Below are 24,404 nucleotides of genomic sequence, written 5' to 3'. Positions count from 1 at the left end.
CACCGGGTACTACAGGAGGTTTGTCAAGGGGTATGGTAACATGGTTGCCCCCTTGACAGCGCTGACTTCGAAGAAGCAGCCCGGGAAAGTGATTTGGACTGACACCTGTCAGAAAGCTTTTGAGGCCTTGAAAACTGCTATGTGCACGGCGCCCGTGCTCTTGGCTCCCAACTTCTCCAAAGAGTTTATCGTTCAGACAGACGCTTCAGAGCATGGTGTGGGGGATGTTCTTTCACAGATTAATGAGGAGGGCCTAGATCAACCCGTAGCCTTTCTTAGCAGGAGGTTACTTCCACGGGAACAGAGGTGGAGTGCTATTGAGCGTGATGCATTTGCTGTGGTCTGGGCGCTGAAGAAGCTAAGACCTTACCTGTTTGGGTCTCACTTCCGGGTTCAGACGGACCACAGGCCCCTCAGATGGTTGATGCATATGAGGGGTGAGAATCCAAAGCTGTTGAGGTGGTCCATTTCCCTACAGGGTATGGATTTCACGGTGGAACATCGCCCTAGTACAGATCACGCCAATGCTGACAGTCTGTCCAGATTTTTCTGCCTTAGTGATGAGGAACTCCCTGGGGTAGGGTAGTTCTCCCCACTTTTCAGCTGGAGGGGACACGTGTTAGACCTGGCACCTTGGCGTGAGTCTCCCTTCCTCTTTTTGTCGCTGTGCCTCATGTGCTTTTATGGTGTTGGCCGCTCAGCGCGCTGTGCCACTGCCAACCAGTGTCGCGGTGCGAGTGCTCCCTATGTAAATTGTATATGTTGGTTGGATTCCATGATTGGATTGTTTGGTTTACTGTCAGACCCCAGTAAAGTGCGCCAGGAGCGCCAGGGCATGTAAATGCAAACACCGCTGGTGGGCTTGCAGCACTGGTTGTGCCACCCACAGAAGCGGCCGGTAAAATATGTCTAAGGTCTGCCATCGCAGAACCTGCGTGCAGTCGGGTACTGACATGCTGACTGGCAAGTGCCCACACTTGCCGGTCCCTAAAACCTTCCCTTAGCTGCATGTTAGTCACCCCTCTGGTAGGCCCACGGGCAGGGTGCGTTGTGAGCATAAGGTAGGACAAGCCTAGATGCGTGGCATGTCCTAGTAGTGAATTACCGCCATCTTGTTGTTCACTACTGCAAGGCTACCCTGTTCTCATAGGCCAGTATGGGCGGCTTGGATTTTACACCCTATGATCCTAACCGACCCAGGGAACATGGTAGAAGATCGAGTTTAGTATGCCTGAACTCGGAATGATAAGATACCTCTTTTCGCAAGAGGGTATTTTAATATTCCGGGTTTGCAAATGCCGCTTTTAGAAAGCTGGCCTTTGCTTGCCTAAACATTTCAGCCTGCCTCTGCGTGATGTGTATCTGATGTCTGGCTGGTATGAGTGACAGGGCTGGGGGAACCCAGATGGGCAGGGCTAGGTAGCCTGGTGGTGAATAGGACGATCGACAGGTAGATGGGGGGGGAGGAGTACTCCTAGGCTCTGAATAGGACAGTGCTCTGCCACCTCAATGCCGGCTCCGCCCCCTGTGGAGCGTCTGATGACTCTGCCCTGCACTCTGAAAGAAGAAGCCTGCATCGCATAAACAAAGTGCTCAGAAACCGGACTGGACTAAGCAAGGGCCCCCTGGCCTGGGAGAACAAAAGATTTGCTGTATAAATGTAGGAGCCCTGCTCCTAGGAAACTAGATCCGCTTTTGACCAAGAAGAATCTCTGCCTGAGGAGGAGGCACCGGGAAAGGTGTAGGAGGAAGACTGTCCCTGTCCTGGGGGATTGGCTTGCAGTGGTGACCTTGCTACCAAAGGGGAGAAGAGAAACTGTTGCTGAAGACTTTGCTTTATTTTTACTTTCAAGACTTGTGCTTTCCAAAACGATCTCCAAGGGCTTGGAACTGAGCTTGCCCCCTGAACTGAGCCCCAGGACCATTGGGCTCTACCTGATCTTCACTCGCCTGCCGCTGGACTGTGGTGTCCTTTCCCTTGCCGGAGCTGTGACCCTCGTGCCCCAGTCCCTCCCTGAGCCGTGACCAGGACTGCTTAGCCGCCCCCGCCTTGGGAAGAGCCTCGCTCGATCGGAGCCGCTCCCCCTACGCTGTGCTGGGCTGCCCCTGTCACCTCGCTCGCTGGAGGCTCGCTGCGCACCTTCACCCTCCCGCCGGAATCGGCGTTGTGAGCAGCTCCAAGCCTCGGACGGCCCGGACGTAATCTGCGTGCCCGGCTGCCCCGCTTTGTTCACCCGCCACCTGCAACACCCCGCTCTTGTCGTGAGCCTGAAGATCAGACCCCCATCGTGAAGTGTGGGAGCCCCGGACGCCGCCTCGCCCTTCTGTCGAAGAGCCGCTGAAATCCCGCAACCGCCTTCGCGTCAAGAAACAAGGTACTGTACTTACGAACTCGACCGCAAGCTCGCATCGGATCCAGGGTCCGCAACGTTCTGATTTCCCTGTCATCTGCCGTGTGCTTCCCGGGCGCCGCCTCAGCACGAAGTGCGCTGAGGCCCACAGTTACCTTGTGCCCGCCTAAAGAACTTTCCGTAACAAGGAGACTTTACCGTATTCCTAAGAATTGTGGCCCCATCAGTTTAACGTTACTGGGCCTTGTAATTGAATCTGCTGAATCTACATAAAAGCTTATTTTTATATACTTCCTGATTGGTGTCCGTTTGTGGTGCATGCAAGGGGTTTACTGTATGTGTAATTGCATTTGCTTAACCGTGTACGCCTGAGACTTAGCCTAGACTGCTCGCGCCACGCACCTAGAGGGTGAGCAGGGGTTATTCTGGGGAGTCATCCTTCGCCCTGACAAGAAGTAAAGGGTCCCTGCTTGTTGTGGGTACACACCTGCGCCAACCAGAGCCCCCTCATTTCTAACAAGTACCTACCACATCTCTTCAACCAGGCACTTGCCACCTCTCTTCACCCCAGCACCTACCACTTCTCATCACCTCAACACCTACCACCTCACTTCACCCCAGCACCTGCCACATTTCTTCGCTCCAGCACCTACTGCCTCTATTCACCCCAGCACCTACCACCTCTCCTCGCCCTAGACCCTACCATCTCTGTTTACCCCAGCACCTACCACCTCTCCTCGCCCTAGCACATACCACCTCTCTTCACCCCAGCACCTTCCACCCCTCTTCACCCCAGCACCTTCCATCTCTCTTCACCCCAGCACCTTCCGCCTCTCTTCACCGCAGCACCTACCAACTTTCTTCACCACAGCACCTACTGCCTCTCTTCACCCCAGCACCTACCGCCTCTCAACACCCCAGCACCTACCGCCTCTCTTCACCCCAGCACCTTCCACCTCCCTTCACCCCAGCACCTTCCACCTCCATTCACCCCAGCACCTTCCATCTCCCTTCAACCCAGCACCTTCCACCCCTGTTCACCCCAGCACCAACCGCCCCTGTTCACCCCAGCACCTACCACCTCTGTTCATAACAGCACCTACCGCCTCTGTTCACCCCAGCACCTACCGCCTCTCTTCGCCCCAGCAACTACTGCATCTCTTCACCGCTGCACCTACCACATCTCTTCACCGCTGCACCTACCACATCTCTTCACTCCAGCACCTACCACCTCTCTTCACCCCAGCACCTTCCGCCTCTCTTCACCCCAGCACCTTCCGCCTCTCTTCACCCCAGCACCTTCCGCCTCTCTTCACCCCAGCACCTTCCGCCTCTCTTCACCCCAGCACCTACCGCTTCTCTTCACCCCAGCACCTACCGCCTCTTTTCACGGCAGCCCCTACCGCCTCTTTTCATGGCAGCCCCTACCGCCTCTCTTCAACCCAGCACCTACCGCCTCTCTTCAACCCAGCACCTACCGCCTCTCTTCAACCCAGCACCTACCGCCTCTCTTCAACCCAGCACCTACCGCCTCTCTTCAACCCAGCACCTACCGCCTATCTTCAGCCCAGCACCTACCACCTCTCTTGAACCCAGCACCTACCACCTCTTTTCAACCCAGCACCTGCCACCTCTCTTCAACCCAGCACCTACCACCTCTCTTCATCCCAGCACCTACCACCTCTCTTCAACCCAGTACCTACCACCTCTCTTCAACCAGGCACTTGCCACCTCTCCTCACCCCAGCACCTACCACTTCTCATCACCCCAACACATACCACCTCACTTCACCCCAGCACCTACCACATCTCTTTACACCAGCACCTGCCACATTTCTTCACTCCAGCACCTACTGTCTCTCTTCACCCCAGCACCTACCACCTCTCCTTGCCCTAGACCCTACCATCTCTGTTTACCCCAGCACCTACCACCTCTCCTCGCCTTAGCACCTACCACCTCTCTTTACCCCAGCACCTTTCACCTCTCTTCACCCCAGGACCTTCCGTCTCTCTTCACCCCAGCACTTTCCGCCTCTCTTCACCCCAGCACCTTCCGCCTCTCTTCACCCCAGCACCTACCACCTCTCTTCACCCTAGTACCTACCACCTACTATCTCTCTTCACCGCAGCACCTACCAACTCTCTTCACCACAGCACCTACCGCCTCTCTTCACCCCAGCACCTACCGCCTCTCAACACCCCAGCACCTACCGCCTCTCTTCACCCCAGCACCTACCGCCTCTCTTCACCCCAGCACCTACCACCTCTCCTCCCCCCAGCACCTTCCACCTCCCTTCACCTCAGCATCTTCCACCTCCATTCACCCCAGCACCTTCCATCTCCCTTCAACCCAGCACCTTCCACCCCTGTTCACCCCAGCACCAACCACCCCTGTTCACCCCAGCACCTACCACCTCTATTCACCCCAGCACCTACCACCTTTCTTCACCCCAGCACCAACCACATTTCTTCACCCCAGCACCTACCACCTCTCTTCACCCCAGCACCTACCACATCTCTTCACACCAGCACCTGCAACCTCTCTTCACCATAGCACCAACCACCTCTCTTCATGGCACCACCTACCACCTCTTTTCACCCCAGCGCCTACCACCTCTATTTACCCCAGCACTTACCACATTTTTTCACCCCAGCACTACCCACCTCTCTTCACCCCAGCACCTACCACCTCTCTTCACCCCAGCACCTACCACCTCTCTTCACCCCAGCACCTACCACCTCTCTTCACCCCAGCACCAGCCACACCTCTTCACACCAGCACCTGCCAACTCTCTTCACCCTAGCACCTGTCTTCATCCCAGCACCTACCACCTCTCCTCACACAAGCACCTACTGCCTCTGTTCAGCCCAGCACCTACCACCTCTGTTCACCCCAGCACCTACAACCTCTCTTCAACCCAGCACCTACAACCTCTCTTCATCCCAGCACCTACCGCCTCTCTTCAACCCAGCACCTACCGCCTCTATTCAACCCAGCACCTACCACCTCTCTTCAACCCAGCACCTACCACCTCTCTTCACCCCAGCACCTACCACCTCTCTTCAACCCAGCACCTGCCACCTCTCTTCACCCCAGCACCTGCCACCTCTCTTCACCCTAGCACCTCTCTTCACCCCAGCACCTACCACCTCTCCTCACACAAGCACCTACTGCCTTTCTTCACCCTAGCACTTACAGCCTCTCTTCACCCCAGCACCTACAACCTCTCTTCACCCCAGCACCTACAACCTCTCTTCCCCCCAGCACCTACCTCTCTTCACCCCAGCATCTTCCACCTCTCTTCACCCCAGCACCTTCCACCTCCCTTCACCCCAGCACCTTCCACCTCCATTCACCCCAGCACCTTCCATCTCCCTTCAACCCAGCACCTGCCACCTCTCTTCACCCCAGCACCTGCCACCTCTCTTCACCCTAGCACCTCTCTTCACCCCAGCACCTACCACCTCTCCTCACACAAGCACCTACTGCCTTTCTTCACCCTAGCACTTACAGCCTCTCTTCACCCCAGCACCTACAACCTCTCTTCACCCCAGCACCTACAACCTCTCTTCCCCCCAGCACCTACCTCTCTTCACCCCAGCATCTTCCACCTCTCTTCACCCCAGCACCTTCCACCTCCCTTCACCCCAGCACCTTCCACCTCCATTCACCCCAGCACCTTCCATCTCCCTTCAACCCAGCACCTGCCACCTCTCTTCACCCCAGCATCTTCCACCTCTCTTCACCCCAGCACCTTCCACCTCCCTTCACCCCAGCACCTTCCACCTCCATTCACCCCAGCACCTTCCATCTCCCTTCAATCCAGCACCTTCCACCCCTGTTAACCCCAGCACCAACCGCCCCTGTTCACCCCAGCACCTACCACCCCTGTTCACTGTTCACCCCAGCACCTACCGTCTCTGTTCACCCCAGCACCTACCGCCTCTCTTCGCCCCAGCACCTACTGCATCTCTTCACCGCTGCACCTACCACATCTCTTCACCGCTGCACCTACCACATCTCTTCACTCCAGCACCTACCACCTCTCTTCACTCCAGCACCTACCGCCTTTCTTAACCCCAACACCCACCGCCTCTCTTAACCCCAGCACCATCCGCCTCTCTTCACCCCAGCACCTTCCGCCTCTCTTCACCCCAGCACCTTCCGCCTCTCTTCACCCCAGCACCTACCGCTTCTCTTCACCCCAGCACCTACCGTCTCTTTTCACGGCAGCACCTACCGCCTCTTTTAACGGAAGCACCTACCGCCTCTCTTCAACCCAGCACCTACCGCCTCTCTTCAACCCAGCACCTACCGCCTCTCTTCAACCCAGCACCTACCACCTCTTTTCAACCCAGCACCTACCACCTCTCTTCAACCCAGCACCTACCACCTCTCTTCATCCCAGCACCTACCACCTCTCTTCCACCCAGCACCTACCACCTCTCTTCAACCAGGCACTTGACACCTCTCTTCACCCCAACACCTACCACCTCACTTCAGCCCAGCACCTACCACATCTCTTAACACCAGCACCTGCCACATTTCTTCACTCCGGCACCTACTGCCTCTCTTCACCCCAGCACCTACCACCTCTCCTCGCCCTAGACCCTACCATCTCTGTTTACCCCAGCACCTACCATCTATCCTCGCCCTAGCACCTACCACCTCTCTTTGCCGCTGCACCTACTACATCTCTTCACTCCAGCACCTACCACCTCTCTTCACCCCAGCACCTTCCACCTCTCTTCACCCCAGCACCTTCTGTCTCTCTTCACCCCAGCACCTTCCGCCTCTCTTCACCCCAGCACCTTCCGCCTCTCTTCACCCCAGCACCTACCACCTCTCTTCACCCTAGCACCTACTATCTCTCTTCACCGCAGCACCTACCAACTCTCTTCACCACAGCACCTACCGCCTCTCTTCACCCCAGCACCTACCGCCTCTCAACACACCAGCACCTACCGCCTCTCTTCACCCCAGCACCTACCGCCTCTCTTCACCCCAGCACCTACCACCTATCCTCACCCCAGCACCTTTCACCTCCCTTCACCCCAGCATCTTCCACCTCCATTCATCCCAGCACCTTCCATCTCCCTTCAACCCAGCACCTTCCACCCCTGTTCACCCCAGCACAAACCGCCCCTGTTCACCCCAGGTCCTACCACCTCTATTCACCCCAGCACCTACCACCTTTCTTCGCCCCAGCACCAACCACATTTTTTCACCCCAGCACTACCCACCTCTCTTCACCCCAGCACCTACCGCCTCTCTTCACCATAGCACCAACCACCTCTCTTCACACCAGCACCTGCCAACTCTCTTCACCCTAGCACCTGTCTTCATCCCAGCACCTACCACCTCTCCTCACACAAGCACCTACTGCCTCTCTTCAGCCCAGCACCTACCACATCCGTTCACCCCAGCACCTACAACCTCTCTTCACCCCAGCACCTACAACCTCTCTTCATCCCAGCACCTACGGCCTCTCTTCAACCCAGCACCGACCGCCTCTATTCAACCCAGCACCTACCACCTCTCTTCAACCCAGCACCTACCACCTCTCTTCACCCCAGCACCTACCACCGCTCTTCAACCCAGCACCTGCCACCTCTCTTCACCCCAGCACCTGCCACCTCTCTTCACCCTAGCACCTCTCTTCACCCCAGCACCTACCACCTCTCCTCACACAAGCACCTACTGCCTTTCTTCACCCTAGCACCTACAGCCTCTATTCACCCCAGCACCTACAACCTCTCTTCACCCCAGCACCTACAACCTCTCTTCACCCCAGCATCTTCCACCTCTCTTCACCCCAGCGCCTTCCACCTCCCTTCACCCCAGCACCTTCCGCCTCTCTTCACCCCTGCACCTTCCGCCTCTCTTCACCCCAGCACCTACCGCTTCTCTTCACCCCAGCACCTACCGCCTCTTTTCACGGCAGCACCTACCGCCTCTTTTCACGGCAGCACCTACCGCCTCTCTTCAACCCAGCACCTACCGCCTCTCTTCAACCCAGCACCTACCGCCTCTCTTCAACCCAGCACCTACCACCTCTTTTCAACCCAGAACCTACCACCTCTCTTCAACCCAGCACCTACCACCTCTCTTCATCCCAGCACCTACCACCTCTCTTCAACCCAGCACCTACCACCTCTCTTCAACCAGGCACTTGCCACCTCTCTTCACCCCAACACCTACCACCTCACTTCACCCCAGCACCTACCACATCTCTTTACACCAGCACCTGCCACATTTCTTCACTCCAGCACCTACTGCCTCTCTTCACCCCAGCACCTACCACCTCTCTTCACCGCTGCACCTACTACATCTCTTCACTCCAGCACCTACCAACTCTCTTCACCCCAGCACCTTCCACCTCTCTTCACCCCAGCACCTTCTGTCTCTCTTCACCCCAGCACCTTCTGCCTCTCTTCACCCCAGCACCTTCCGCCTCTCTTCACCACAGCACCTACCACCTCTCTTCACCCTAGCACCTACCACCTACTATCTCTCTTCACCGCAGCACCTACCAACTCTCTTCACCACAGCACCTACTGCCTCTCTTCACCCCAGCACCTACCGCCTCTCAACACCCCAGCACCTACCGCCTCTCTTCACCCCAGCACCTACCGCCTCTCTTCACCCCAGCACCTACCACTTATCCTCACCCCAGCACCTTCCATCTCCCTTCAACCCAGCACCTTCCACCCCTGTTCACCCCAGCACCAACCGCCCCTGTTCACCCCAGCACCTACCACCTCTATTCACCCCAGCACCTACCACCTTTCTTCACCACAGCACCAACCACATTTCTTCACGCCAGCACCTATCACCTCTCTTCACCCCAGCACCTACCACATCTCTTCACACCAGCACCTGCAACCTCTCTTCACCATAGCACCAACCACCTCTCTTCATGGCACCACCTACCACCTCTTTTCACCCCAGCGCCTACCACCTCTATTTACCCCAGCACTTACCACATTTTTTCACCCCAGCACTACCCACCTCTCTTCACCCCAGCACCTACCACCTCTCTTCACCCCAGCACCTACCACCTCTCTTCACCCCAGCACCAGCCACATCTCTTCACACCAGCACCTGCCAACTCTCTTCACCCTAGCACCTGTCTTCATCCCAGCACCTACCACCTCTCCTCACATAAGCACCTACTGCCTCTCTTCAGCCCAGCACCTACCACCTCTGTTCACCCCAGCACCTACAACCTCTCTTCACCCCAGCAGGTTCAACCTCTCTTCACCCCAGCACTTACCGCCTCTCTTCAACCCAGCACCTACCGCCTCTATTCAACCCAGCACCTACCACCTCTCTTCAACCCAGCACCTACCACCTCTTTTCAACCCAGCACCTACCACCTCTCTTCAACCCAGCCCCTACCACCTCTCTTCATCCCAGCACCTGCCACCTCTCTTCAACCCAGCACCTACCACCTCTCTTCAACCAGGCACTTACCACCTCTCTTCACCCCAGCACCTACCACTTCTCATCGCCCCAACACCTACCACCTCACTTCACCCCAGCACTGTTAGAATCCGGGGTCTCTGGTTGGCGCAGGTATGCACTTGCGACAAGCAGGGACCCTTTCCTCTAAGTCAGGGCGAAGGATTACTCTGGGAAAATAACCCCTGCTCACCCTCTAGGTAACGTGGCGCGAACAGTCAGGCTAGATTCCAGAGGGCATTAGGTTAAGCATTCAAGATGTCCCACACAACAACCACCAACCCACCACACAGAGACACAAGGCTGTATTTTGTAAAAATAAACTCTTTATATAAAAGGTTTCTTCAAGCAGGCTTTAAAAATACAGTTCTTCACTTCAAATGAGGTTCCAGTTACTTGTAATGACTTTTCAGGGGTCCACAGTTCTTAAAATGGCAATTCTTGGTTCAAAATACGCTTCTTTGAGGTCTGTGCGCTTCGTGGCGCTTTCCGTACGCTTTGTACCGCTATTTGGACGTGTCGTGCCGTTTCTCACGCTTCTTGCGTGAGCACGCGTACGAGGACTTGAGCCGTATGGACCGTACCCTCGTAGGTACGCGTCGTACAAGTCCGGTACGCCTCTTGCCAAACCTCACGCTTCCCGCGTGAGCAACGTCTATATATTCTCAATGGTACGGACCGCACCTTCGCTGGGACGCTCCGTACAGCTGGGGTGAACCGTACCAAAGATCACGCTTCACACGTGAATAGCGTAGCGCGACGAAGGCAAGTACGGTTCGTACGAGGGCGCTCTCAATTCACGGTACCTTGGGTCTTTGTAGGGAGTTCGTGGTGGCCTCAGCAGTCCCGCAAAGGGCGTCCCGCGTCGCGTTGCAGTCCCGGCTCTTCAGTGGACGGCGATGCTTCGGGGGCGCTCGGGGATGTCTCAGCAGACCACGGAGGTCAGGAGGAGGAGGGGCCGCTCGGGGGTGATTCTCAGCGCGTCGCTCTGTCGGCAGACACCAGGTTCGGTGAACAGTGCACTTGGGTCCTTACAGTGGTCTCAGCGGCTCAGGGTCGCAGAGGCTCGGCGCTTGGACGCAGGTCGTCTCCCTTCACATTGCGAGCTACGGCTCGAGGGGGCAGTTGTTTGCTTTGGTCAGGCCAGGCGGGCTGGTCTTCATGGTGCTCACAGCAGCCCGGGCAGCCAGAGGTCGCGGTGCTCAGCGAGATGGGTGCACACAGGTTCTCTGAGGTCAGCCCAGCACCTTCCGCCTCTCTTCACCCCAGCACCTTCCGCCTCTCTTCACCCCAGCACCTACCACCTCTCTTCACCCAGGCCCCTACCACCTACCAACTCTCTTCACCCCAGCACTTACCGCCTCTCTTTACCCCAGCACCTACCGCCTCTCAACACCCCAGCACCTACCGCCTCTCTTCACCCCAGCACCTACCGCCTCTCTTCACCCCAGCACCTACCACCTCTCCTCACCCCAGCACCTACTGCCTCTCTTTACCCCAGCACCTACCACCTCTCTTCACCCCTGCACCTACCACCTCTCTTCACCCCAGTACATACCACCTATCTTCACCCCAGCACCTACCACCTCTCCTCGCCCTAGCACCTACCACACCTCTGCACCTACCACATCTCTTCACTCCAGCACCTACCACCTCTCTTCACCCCTGCACCTTCCACCTCTCTTCACCCCAGCACCTTCCGCCTCTCTCCACCCCAGCACCTTCCGCCTCTCTTCACCCCAGCACCTTCCGCCTCTCTTCACCCCAGCACATTCCGCCTCTCTTCACACCAGCACCTACCGCTTCACTTCACCCAAGCACCTACCGCCTTATTTCACGGCAGCACCTACCGCCTCTCTTCACCCCAGCACCTACCGCCTCTCTTCAACCCAGCACCTACCACCTCTCTTCAACCCAGCACCTGCCACGTCTCTTCAACCAGGCACCTTCCACCTCTCTTCACTCCAGCACCTTCCACCTCTCTTCACTCCAGCACCTACCACCTCTCTTCACCCCAGCGAGCACCTTCCGCCTCTCTTCACCCCAGCACCTTCCGCCTCTCTTCACCCCAGCACCTACCTCCTATCTTCACCCCAGCACCTAACACCTCTCTTCACTCCAGCACCTACCGCCTCTCTTCACCCCAGCACCTACCGCCTCTCTTCACCCCAGCACCTACCGCCTCTCTTCACCCCAGCACCTACCACCTTTCTTCACCCCACCAATTCCAGCATCTACCACCTCCCTTCACCATAGCACCTCTCTTCACCCCAGTACCGATCACCTTTCCTCACACCAGCACCTACTGCCTCTCTTTACCCCAGCACCTACCACCTCTCCTCACCCTAGCACCTAGCACCTACTACCTCTCTTCAGTGCAGTACCTACCACATCTCTTCACCTCAACACCTACCACCTCTCCTCACCCTAGCACCTACCACCTCTGTTCACATCGGCACCTACCACCTCTCTGTAACCCAGCACCTACCACCTCTGTTTACCCAAGCACCTACGACCTCTCTTCACCCTAGAACCTACCAACTCTCATCGCCCCTGCACCTACCAACTCTGTTCACCCCAGCACCTACCAACTCTCTTCACCCCAGCACCTACCAACACTCTTCACCCCAGAACCTACCACCTTTCTTCACCCTAGCACCTCCAGCATCTACCACCTTTCTTCACCCCAGCACCTCCATCATTTACCACCTCTCTTCACCCCAGCACCTACCACCTTTCTTCACCCCAGCAACTCCAGCATCTACCACCTGTCTTCACCCCAGCACCTACCACCTCTCTTTACCCCAGCACCTACCACCTCTCTTCACCCCAGCACCTACCACCTCTCTTCACCCCAGCACCTACCACCTCTCCTTGCCCTAGCACCTACCACCTACTACCTCTCTTCACTGCAGTACCTACCACATCTCTAGACCTCAACACCTACCACCTCTCCTCGCCCTAGCACCTACCACCTCTGTTCACCCCGGCACCTACTACCTCTCTTTACCCCAGCACCTACCACCTCTCTTTACCCCAGCACCTACCACCTCTCTTCACCCTAGCACCTTCCACCTCTCTTCACCCCTGCACCAACCGCCCCTGTTCACCCCAGCACCTACCACCTCTATTCACCCCAGCACCTACCACCTTTCTTCACCCCAGCACCAACCACATTTCTTCACCCCAGCACCTACCACCTCTCTTCACCCCAGCACCTACCACATCTCTTCACACCAGCACCTGCAACCTCTCTTCACCATAGCACCAACCACCTCTCTTCATGGCACCACCTACCACCTCTTTTCACCCCAGCGCCTACCACCTCTATTTACCCCAGCACTTACCACATTTTTTCACCCCAGCACTACCCACCTCTCTTCACCCCAGCACCTACCACCTCTCTTCACCCCAGCACCTGCCAACTCTCTTCACCCTAGCACCTGTCTTCATCCCAGCAGCTACCACCTCTCCTCACACAAGCACCTACTGCCTCTCTTCAGCCCAGCACCTACCCCCTCTGTTCACCCCAGCACCTACAACCTCTCTTCACCCCAGCACCTACAACCTCTCTTCACCCCAGCACCTACAACCTCTTCACCCCAGCACCTACAACCTCTCTTCACCCCAGCACCTACCACCGTTCTTCATCCCAGCACCTCCCACCTCTACTCACCCTAGACCCTACCATCTCTGTTTATCCCAGCACCTACCACCTCTCCTCGCCCTAGCACCTACCACCTCTCTACAACCCAGCACCTACCACCTCTCTTCACCGCAGCACCGACCGCCTCTCTTTACCCCAACACCTGCCACCTCTCTTTACCCCAACACCTACTGCCTCTCTTCACCCCAGCACCTACTGCCTCTCTTCATCCATTCACCCCAACACCTACCACCTCTCTTCACCCCAGCGCCTACCATCTCTCTTCACCCAAGCACCTACCACTTCTCTTCACCTCAGCACCTGCCATCTCTCTTCACCCCAGCACCTGCCACCTCTCTTCACCCTAGCACCTCTCTTCACCCCAGCACCTACCACCTCTCCTCACACAAGCACCTACTGCCTTTCTTCACCCCAGCACCTACAGCCTCTCTTCACCCCAGCACCTACAACCTCTCTTCACCCCAGCACCTACAACCTCGCTTCACCCCAGCACCTTCCACCTCTCTTCACCCCAGCACCTTCCACCTCCCTTCACCCCAGCACCTTCCACCTCCATTCACCCCAGCACCTTCCATCTCCCTTCAACCCAGCACCTTCCACCCCTGTTCACCCCAGCACCAACCGCCCCTGTGCACCCCAGCACCTACCACCTCTGTTCACCCCAGCACCTACCGCCTCTGTTCACCCCAGCACCTACCGCCTCTCTTCGCCCCAGCAACTACTGCATCTCTTCCCCGCTGCAACTACCACATCTCTTCACCGTTGCACCTACCACATCTCTTCACTCCAGCACCTACCACTTCTCTTCACCCCAGCACCTTCCGCCTCTCTTCACCCCAGCACCTTCCGCCTCTCTTCACCCCAGCACCTACCGCTTCTCTTCACCCCAGCACCTACCGCCTCTTTTCACGGCAGCACCTACCGCCTCTTTTCACGGCAGCACCTACTGCCTCTCTTCAACCCAGCACCTACCGCCTCTCTTGAACCCAGTGTTGGACTTGGCCCTTTTTGCAGGGTCATCCCTAAACTTTTTGCCTTCCTCCTGTATTTTTTCTGACCTGTTGTTGGCTGTTTTATGACTCTGGGCACCTTACCACTGCTGACCAGTGCTAAGGTGCATATGCTCTCCCTATGGTAAAATGTATACATTGATTGGTGTCCATGTTTGGCTTATTCGGTTTACTATCAGCCCCTAGTAAAGTGCACCAGGAGTGCCAGGGCTTGTAAATGCGAATGCTGCTGGTGGGCCTGCAGCACTGGTTGTGCCACCCACAGAAGCGGCCTAGTAAAATGTGTCTAGGGTCTGCCACTGCAGAACCTGCGTGCAGTCTGGTACTGTCATGCTGGCTGGGCAAGTGCACACACTTGCCAGCCTCCAAACCTTCCCTTTGCCTCATGTTAGTCACCCCTATGGTAGGCCCACGGGCACGGTGCCTTGTAGGTGTAAGGTAGGACAAGCCCTAAGTGTGTGGCATGTCCTAATAGTGAATTACAGCCATTTTCGTTTTTCACTATTGAAGGCTACCTGCTCTCCATAGGCCAGAATGGGCTGCTGGAGTCACTACACGCTGTGACCCCAGTGGACTCATAGAGCATGGTAGAATGTCAAGTTTAGTATGCCTGAACTCAGAATAATAAAATACTTCTTTTAGTAAAGTTTATTTTAATATCCTGCGTTTGTAAATACTACTTTTAGAAAGTTAGTATTTACTGACCTGGCCATTTCAGTCTGCCTCTGCTGTGTGTGTGTGTGTTCTGCCTAGCAACAGTAAGGAGCAGGGTTGGGGAATCCCCAGAGACAGGCTGGCTGCCAGGTGGTGGGTAGAGAGATTACACCAGGATGGGTGGGAGGAGTACACCTTGACTCTTGAATAGACCTGTGCTCTTCCACCACAAAGCCGGCTCCGCCCCCTGTGGAGCGGCTGATGGCTCTGCCCTGCTGCTGAAAGGAAAGAGCAGAGTCACCATAACAAAGTGCTCCAGAACTGGACTGAGCCAGGCCCAGGCCCCCTGGCGCTAAAGAACAAAATAATCACTGTATAAAAGTAGGAGCCTGGCTCCTAAGAAATCAGAATCCTGTTTTACCACAAAGAACCTCTGCCCGACTAGAAGGAGAAGAAGATGCTGGAAGGACTGGCCTGCTGCTTGCCTTGCTGAGAAAGGAGAGGAAAAGACCTGCTGAAAAGACTTTGCTGCTTTGTGCTTTAAACATTCTCCAAGGGCTTGATCTGAGCTTGCCCCCTGAACTGAACCCCAGGACCAGTGGGTTCTTTGTGCCTTTGCTTGTCCTGAAACTCGAGCCGTGTGTATCCAGCTAGAGAAAGACTGCGCCCCTCATCGCCCCCTCCTAGGGCCGTGACACTCGGGAGCTTGCCTGCCTTTGTCCCCGTGAGAGCCTCGCTCCGACCGGAGTCGCTCTCTGCCCCCGGGCTAGGCTCCCTGCTCCTCTGCCACCGTCTGTTACTGGAGCGCGCTGAAACGCTATCGCCCCTCCCGCCGGAATTCCTCTCCGACGATCGTGATCCCCGCCGGGTCAACAGCTGCACGGACCGTGCCCTGTGACCCGCTTCGCTATCCCGGACTTGGATCAGGCCGTGCCGCCCCCGTTGTGGAGACCCCCGCACCGCCGTGCTGAGGGTCGTGGGCCGCGCCTGCCTGAGTGCATGCACCCGCTGACGTAGGATCCAAAGGTGCTCCCCCCTAATCATCCGAGTCGCACTGACCCGTGCCGACTCCCAAAGAAACTGCAACGTTCCTCAAAGTTCCAGTATCGGGCTCGGGGCCCGCAACTCCTTATTTCCCCGTCATCAGGAGCCGATCGTGCCAGAGGGCTGTGCTTTCTCCAGAGTCATCCCGGGTGAGTGAGAGTGAGCGCATATCTCCGTCTTCACCCCTGGGACCTCGAGCCCTCTGACAGGCGCCCTGCTCCTCGGAGCCCCCCCCCCCCCCGTAGCACCCGCCGCACCGCAAGCCCGTCTCGCCTCCAGCTCTGCCTCCGAGCCGCTGGGAAGAGCCGTACGCGGCGTAGGCGTGCCCACCCCCGATGCGTGAGCCGCGGTAGGGTCCGGGCCGATCTCTGACAGGAGAGAGAGGGAAGCGCGACGAAACGCACCGAAGGGCTAGGACTGGCCTAAATCACCTGTAAGTAACTGGAACCCCAAGTAACATTTCTAAGAGACTAAAGAGTATCCATTTGAACCTACAACAAAGAACATTTGCCTGCTTTACAATCTGGTGGCATAGAGAAAACGTTACTGGTCTTGTGATAAGTCTGCTGATATATATACCTATTTTTTCATAAAGAAGCATATTTTTCCATATCCAAGCCTGGTGTCCATTTGTGGGGGGGATTGATGTATTTACTGTGTGTATGGTTACAAATGCTTAACTAACTAACGCCTGGAGAATAGCCTTGGCTGCTCACGCCACGCACCTAGAGGGTGAGCAAGGGTCATTCCAAAGGGGTTATCCTGCGCCCTGACCTGGAGGAGAGGGTCCCTGCTTGACACAAGGGCATCCTTGCGCCAACCAGAGACCCCCAAGTCTAACATTGTTGGCAGCGGCTGGGATTTCGAATTTGCATTTGTAATTTGCATACAGTGAATTATTAATCACCAGATAGTGAGAGCAGACCAAGTAACGCAGCCACAGGTTTTCATTTTTGAACTTTGTTAGACCTGGCACCTTGGCGTGAGTTTCCCTTCCACTTTTTGATGGTGTGCCTCGATTGTTTTTCTGGTGTTGTCCGCTCAGGGCGCTGCGCCACGGCTAATCCGTGCCGCAGCGCAAGTGCTCCCTAAGATAAAGTGTTCATCATTGGTATACATGATTGGTTTATTGGATTCACTGTCAGTCCCCAGTAAAGTGCACCCGGAGTGCCAGGGCTTGTGAATGCCAATGCCGCTAGTGGGCTGCAGCGCTGGTTGCGCCACCCACACCAGCGGCCATGTAAAATGTGTCCCGGGTCTGCCACTGCTGACCCCGCGTGCAGTCCCGTACTGTCACGCTGGCTGGGCAAGTGCACACACTTGCCAGCCCCCAGAACCTTCCCTTAGCCTCATGTTAGTCACCCCTATGGTAGGCCCGCGGGCAGGGTGCGTTGTAGGTGTAAGGTAGGACAGGCCCCGGTTGTGAGGCCTGTCCTAATAGTGAATCACCGCCATCTTCGTGGTTCACTATTGCAAGGCTACCTGTTCCCCTTAGGCCAGATGAGCTGCTGGAATTATTACATCCTATAATCCCAGCAGGCTCAGGGAACATGGTAGAGAGAGATGTTTAGTATGCCTGAACTCGGAATGATAAAATACTTCTTGTAGTCAAGTTTATTTTACTATCCTGGGTTTGTAAATACGACTTTTAGAAAGTCCGTATTTACTCGCTTAACCATCTCAGCCCGCCTCTGCTGTGCGTGTATCTGACTGTCTGGGCTATGTGAGTGACAGGGCTGGGGGGATGACAGGTAGCGAATGGCAGGAGAGCACCTTGGTGGGAGGTGGGGGTGCCCCTTGGACTCTGAATAGGGCAGTGCTCCACCACCACAAAGCTGGCTCCGCCCCCTGGGGAGCGACTGATGACTCAGCCTGCACCTGGCCCCGGACGGGCGAAGCGCTGTCCACAAGGTGATCCTGAAAGTACTTGTCCCCTGAATGCCGGCTCCTGCTCCTGTGGAGCGGCTGATGTGCCTGCCCCTCACACTGAAAGCAGAAGTCAGAGTACCCCCAACAAAGTGCTCAGGACTGAGAACGACTATGCGAAGGCCCCCCTGGCCTGAAAGAACAAAAGAAATGTGGTATAAAAGTAGGAGCCCTGCTCCTTGCAAATCAGAATCCTGTTTACCACAAAGAACCTCTGCCCGACTAGGAGGAGAAGAAGACGCTGGAAGGACTGGCCTGCTGCTTGCCTTGCTGAGAAAGGAGAGGAAAAGACTTTGCTGCTTTGTGCTTGAACATTCTCCAAGGGCTTGATCTGAGCTTGCCCCCTGAACTGAACCCCAGGACCAGTGGGTTCTCTGTACTTTTGCTCGTCCTCCAATTTGAGCCGTGTGTGCATCCCGCTGGAAAGAGACTGCACCCCTCATCGCCCCTCCTAGGGCCGTGACACTCAGGAGCTTGCCTGCCTCAACCCCGTGAGAGCCCCGCTCCGTCCGGAGCCGCTCTCTGTCCCCGGGCTAGGTTGCCTGCACCCCTGTCACCGCCTGCCACTGGAGCGCGCTGAAAGCACTGTCACCCCTCCCGCCGGAATCCTTCCAACGATCGTGATCTTCGCCGGGTCACCAGCTGCACGGACCGTGCCCTGTGACCCCGCTTCGTTATCCTTGGAACACCCCCAGGCCGCGCCGCCCCCGCTGTGGAGACCCCCCTGCACCGCCGTGCTAAGGGTCACTGGCCGCGCCTGCCTACCTGCCCACACCCGCTGATTGAGGACCCAAGAACACTTCCCAAAGCTGAGCGTCGCACCGACCCGTGCCGACTCTCCACACAACGTTGCTAAAGGAGTTCCAGTCTTGGGCTCGGGGCCCGCACCGCCTTACTTCCCCTTAAATCCTCGCCGCACCGCACGCCCGTCTCACCTCCCGCTGCCCCGGAGCCGCTGGGGGGAGCTGTGCACGGCGCAGGCGCGCCCACGACAGATGCGTGAGCCGCGGTAGGCCTGAAGTAAGTCAAGACTGGAATCCCCCAAGTGACATTGGTAAAAGACTAAAGAAGCATCCGCTTAAGGAACCGTTTGCCTGCTTTATACTCTGGTGGCATAGAAACAACTTTACTAGTCTTGTGATATGTCTGCGTATTGAGATAACTATTTTTATATAAAGAAGCGTATTTTCACATACCTAAGCCTGGTATCCGTTTCTGGGGGAGATTAATGTATTTACTGTGTGTGTGATTATAATTGCTTAACCAACAACGCCTGAAGAATCGCCTTGGCTGCTCACGCCACGCACCTAGAGGGTGAGCAAGGGTCATTTCACAAGGGGTTATCCTGCGCCCTGACATAGAGGAGAGGGTTCCTGCTTGACACAAGGACAACCTTGCGCCAATCAGAGATCACCGACTCTAACATTGGTGGCAGCGGTGGGATTTCGGATTTGCATTTGTAGTTTGCATACAGTGAATTATTAATCACCAGATAGTGAGAGCAGACCAAGTAATGCAGCCACAGGTTTTTTTTCATTTGTGAACCGTTGAGACAACTGCCATTACTGCAGCCATGCCTGGCTCACTTCCTGCTGGAAGAGCACTCTCTGTGATTTCTGGAATGGATGAGGCGGATTGGGAGAAACTGGAGGACTGCACCGTGGAGCAATTGAAAGGCTACAGTGTGAAATTCAGAGTTCCCCATACTGGATTCAGGAAGAAGAACCAGTACCTCAAGGCGTTGAGAGCCTGGAAAGAGTCAAGAGACCCACAGAATGCGGGGGACATCGTTCCGCCCGACCACTTTGTGGAGCCCACCAGAGGCCTGTCCCCAGAAGAGCTGGCGGACAGGGCAGCAGACAGGGCGCATGCAATGGAGATGGCAAAGTTGGCAGGACAAATGGAAATGGAGAAGCAGAAGTTGGCCTTGGAGGCACAACAACGCCAAATGGATCATGATCTGAAAGTGAAGGAGTTGGAGCTGAAGGCGAAAAGTTTGGAAACCGCTCCTTCTGGTGGCAGCACTCCGCCGGTGCAGGTAGAGTCCAAGGTGTACATCCCCAAAGATGTAGTAAAGGAGTATTTTAGAAAGGATGACATAGGGCAGTGGTTTAGAGCCTATGAGGTGGCCATGTCTTCACACCGGGTCCCTGAGAAAGACTGGGGAGCGGGGTTGTGGGGAAGGTTCCTTGCTGAAGGGCGTGACACACTGTTAGATTTACCCTTAGATCTCCAAGCCTCATAACCCCATATGAAGGAAGCTTTAATGACCAGGTATGGGTTAACTCATGAGCTATATAGACAGAGGTTCAGGGAGACTAAGAAGATCCCTGAGAGTACGTATGTGGAGTATGTAACTTTTTTCTGCAGAGCACTGGATGGTTGGGTGAAGGGTAGCAAGGTGAGTGATTATCAAGGGTTGCTTGATTTAATTGCATGGGAGCACTTGTCCAGTCAATGTTTTCCTGAGCTACGCCAGCACCTGATTGATAGCAAGCTGTCCAACCCGAGGAAGCTTGCTGAGGAGGCGGACCGCTGGCTCAGCACCAGGGTCCACAAGGGTCAAGTGGGAGACTCCGCCAAAGGTGGGCAGGGTCCCCAGCAGAAGAGTGGGGGGGACAGGGGTAAACAGAAGGGGTTCCAAAAAGGCCCCCAAAGTAATTCCCAAGGGAACCAGCAGAAGGGTTCTCAGCCTCCCCCACCCCCGCAGCAGAACGGGGCCCCGACAGGTAGGCCTGTTCCAAAGGGGCCCTTCAATTGTTACAGATGTGGTGACCCGGGTCACATTGCCTCTGATCCTAAGTGTCGCCTGTTTGGTAAGACAGCACCCACTGGTGCTCCACCCCGGCAAGTAGCTAATGTTAATTTTGGGGAGGAGGTAGCAGTCCAGGGGTGTGGGGGTCCTGCGCATATGACCATAGTCTCGCTAGGAGACAGTGAGATGGTCCCTGAAACCTACTTACCCTCTAACACTAAGAAATATGGGCAAGTAGTGACCATCAATGGAAAGAAGCTTGAGGCTCTTAGAGATACAGGAGCCAGCGTGACCTCGGTGAGGCAACACCTGGTGTCTCAAGAGCAGATTGTACCCAATGCCTACTGTAGGGTTGTCAATGCTGACAACATAGAGAGTCGTTGTCCAATGGCCCAAGTTCCCTTTGAGTGGGGGGAGGTCTCTGGTACTCTACAAGTCGCTGTGAGAACTGACATGCCTGTAGACTGTCTGCTAGGGAACGACCTGGAGAGCTCCCCTTGGGAAAAGGTGGAGAAGACCACGCATCTGAGGATGGTGGGTCTACCCGACTGGGCGTGCGTGACCACCCGGTCAATGGCAGCCAGTAGGGGTGTCGAAAGGGTCCTGGAGCCTGAGGGAGAGGTCCAGGAACCGGTCTTAGGGAGAAGGCGCAGGAGGCGCGGGAAACCGGCCCCCAAAGTTCCCACGGCCCAGGAGGAAGCGGACCCTGAGGGGGATGCTCTGGAGCCTACCGGGGAACAGATTGCCGAACTGGGAGACCTGCCTGAGCTGACCCATTGGCAGCAAGAAGGAAGCCCTTCCAGGGAGGAATTCTGCAAGGAGCAGAGGGAATGCCCTTCTCTCGTGGGTATGCGGCAACAGGCTGCAGACCAGGCCAAAGGTGTTCAGGCCAAGACACACTACGTGTACTGGGAGAGTGACCTCCTGTATTCGGAGCCTAAGGCTGCTGAACCTGGGTCAGCCCGTGTGCTGGTGGTACCCCAGAAGTTCAGAACCTTCCTACTGGGACTGGCTCACGATGTGCCTTTAGCAGGACATTTGGGGATGGACAAGACCTATGACAGGCTTGTCACCCACTTTTACTGGCCCCAAATGCATAAGAATTCAGATTCCTACTGCAGAACCTGTCAGACTTGCCAGGCAAGTGGTAAGAGCGGAGGGAAGCACAAGGCTCCTCTGCAACGTTTTCCTGTGGTCGGTACGCCATTCCAACGAGTGGGTATTGATATTGTTGGGCCTCTGGACCCCAAGACAGCCCTGGGCAACAGGTTCATCCTGGTCTTGGTGGACCATGCCACCCGGTACCCTGAAGCCATCCCTCTGAGGACAGTGACGGCCCCCGTGGTGGGACGGGCACTGATGGGAATCTTTTCCCGAGTGGGGTTCCCTCTAGAGGTGGTGAGCGACAGGGGGACCAATTTCATATCCACATATATGAAATCCCTGTGGAAGGAGTGCGGGGTAACCTACAAGTTCACCACTCCTTACCACCCCCAAGGAAATGGGTTGGTTGAGAGATTCAACCGAACCCTCAAAGGCATGATCATGGGCCTAGACGGTCCAATGAGGCGTAAGTGGGACGTCCTCTTGCCATGCCTCCTCTTTGCTTACCGAGAGGTGCCACAGAAGTCTTTAGTGTTCAGCCCCTTTGAGCTTCTGTATGGTCACCCGGTAAGAGGACCTCTGAGTTTGGTAAAGGAGGGCTGGGAGCAATCTCCCAGGAAACCTCCCCAGAATGTATATAGTTACATGCTGGCCTTCCGAAACCAGACTAGGCGTTTCAGGCAACTTGCTGAGGCAAATCTGGAAGCCAGCCAGGAAGAGATGAAGCGGTGGTACGACCAGAATGCCACTCTGGTAGAGCTTCAACCTGGACAAAAGGTGTGGGTCTTGGCCCCAGTGGAGCCTTGTGCACTTCAGGATAAGTGGACAGGTCCATTTGAGGTTGTGGAGCGCAAAAGTCCTATCACCTACTTGGTGGACATGCAGTCTCCCAGGAACCCTTTGAGGGTCCTACATGTTAACCGCCTTAAGCCCCACTTAGAGAGGACCGAAGTGGGCATGCTGCTGGCCACTGATGATGGAATGGAAGAGGAGACCGAGCCTCTTCCTGACCTCTTAGTAGCCTCTGAGAAAGATGGGTCAGTGGATGGAGGTAACCTCTCACCCACCCTGACGCCCGAAAACAGGAAGATTGCCGCCACTTGCTGGGGCAGTTTCCAGATAGGTTCTCCCTGGTTCCTGGTGTCACAGATTGGTGCGTCCATGATGTGGACACAGGAGACAGCTTACCTGTGAAGCACAAGGCTTACCGGGTAACTGACAGGGTCAGAGCTTGCATCAAGGAGGAGGTCTCCAAAATGCTTGCGTTAGGGGTGGTTGAGTCCTCCAGCAGTCCTTGTTCCAGCCCCGTGGTCTTGGTCCCCAAAGCTGCTGCGCCGGGAGCCACACCTGAACTCCGGTTCTGTGTGGACTACAGAGGACTCAATTCAGTAACTAAGACTGACGCGCACCCCATCCCCAGAGCTGATGAGCTCATTGATCGGCTAGGGGCTGCCCGGTTCCTCAGCACGTTTGATTTAACGTCTGGGTACTGGCAGATCGCCTTGACCGATGGGGCCAAAGAGAGGTCAGCATTCTCTACACCAGATGGGCACTTCCAGTTCCGCGTAATGCCATTTGGGATGAAGAATGCCCCTGCCACCTTTCAGAGGTTGGTCAACCAGGTGTTGGTTGGACTGGACGCTTTCAGTGCCGCCTACCTGGATGACATCGCAGTGTTCAGTGCCACCTGGCCCGACCACCTGCGCCACCTCTGGGAAGTGTTGATGGCGCTGCGCCGAGCAGGCCTCACGATCAAGGTGAGCAAGTGCCAGATCGGGCAGGGTTCCGTGGTGTACTTAGGACACCAAGTGGGGAGTGGCAAGGTGGCACCCTTGCAACCCAAGATTGAGACCATCCTAACTTGGGAGCCCCCCAAGACACAGACCGCAGTGAGGGCCTTCCTGGGGCTCACTGCGTACTACAGGAGGTTTGTCAAGGGCTATGGAACGATCGTTGCCCCCTTGACAGAGCTGACTTCTAAGAGGCAGCCCAGGAAAGTGATCTGGACTGACACCTGTCAGAAAGCTTTTGACACCCTGAAGACTGCCATGTGCACGGCGCCCGTGCTCTTGGCCCCTGATTTCTCAAAGGAATTCCTAGTCCAGACAGACGCTTCAGAGCATGGTGTAAGGGCTGTTCTCTCACAGATGACTGAGGAGGGCTGGGACCAACCCGTAGCCTTCATCAGTAGGAGGTTACTTCCACGGGAAAGTAGGTGGAGTGCAATTGAGCGAGAAGCATTTGCTGTGGTCTGGGCGCTGAAGAAGCTAAGACCCTACTTGTTTGGGTCTCACTTCCGAGTTCAGACAGACCACAGGCCCCTCAGATGGTTGATGCAAATGAGGGGTGAGAACCCGAAACTGTTGAGGTGGTCCATCTCCCTACAGGGTATGGACTTTACGGTGGAACACCGTCCTGGCACAGATCAC

Source organism: Triturus cristatus, chromosome 1_1 (genome assembly GCF_964204655.1).
Source record: "Triturus cristatus chromosome 1_1, aTriCri1.1, whole genome shotgun sequence".
NCBI classification, from domain to species: Eukaryota; Metazoa; Chordata; class Amphibia; order Caudata; family Salamandridae; genus Triturus; species Triturus cristatus.
This window is presented reverse-complemented; position numbering follows the sequence as displayed.